This window comes from Penaeus monodon, chromosome 31 (genome assembly GCF_015228065.2).
Source record: "Penaeus monodon isolate SGIC_2016 chromosome 31, NSTDA_Pmon_1, whole genome shotgun sequence".
NCBI classification, from domain to species: Eukaryota; Metazoa; Arthropoda; class Malacostraca; order Decapoda; family Penaeidae; genus Penaeus; species Penaeus monodon.
In genome coordinates, this window is record NC_051416.1 from 28,244,960 (window position 1) to 28,245,412 (window position 453).

The 453-nt window shown below is 32.9% G+C and overlaps 1 protein-coding gene across 2 annotated transcripts in view; it reads left to right on the forward strand.

Annotated features, from left to right (window-relative positions):
- The window catches only part of LOC119593145 (lys-63-specific deubiquitinase BRCC36-like), a 6,359-nt gene that overhangs the window by 2,944 nt on the left and 2,962 nt on the right, over nt 1-453 (forward strand). The gene's annotated exons all lie outside the window — the stretch shown is intronic.

Consider the following 453-nt stretch of genomic DNA (forward strand, 5'->3'; position numbering starts at 1 on the left):
TATGCACAAGGGTATTTCAGGAATTATGACTTTGGAATGTCATGTTTTCATCTGGAAATAACTCCGTTTATTTCTCATTTTCCAAAATTACCAAATTTATCAAAATCAAATAATATCTAGGGGTGAAGTTGCAGATCTACAGAGGATTTTTCTGCTGAAATTGACTCTTAAAATTGCCTATATCTGAATTTTTCTTGAAGACAATTGTTATTTTACTGACTTTTTATCTCTTTCCTAAAATTTTATTATATTTCTACTGTCCTGAATGACTTGGTGTCCTCTTTGCCTGTGACCTTACTTGCATCCTGCAAAGCTTCCAGTTGACCTCTGTCACTTGATACTTGAGGCTCCCCATGTTACTTATATTACTTGGTTATATAATATTATGTTACATTAGACCTTGTTTGATATGTGTTGTGAGTGTTGTAGTAGTGATATTAACTCCATGCTGTA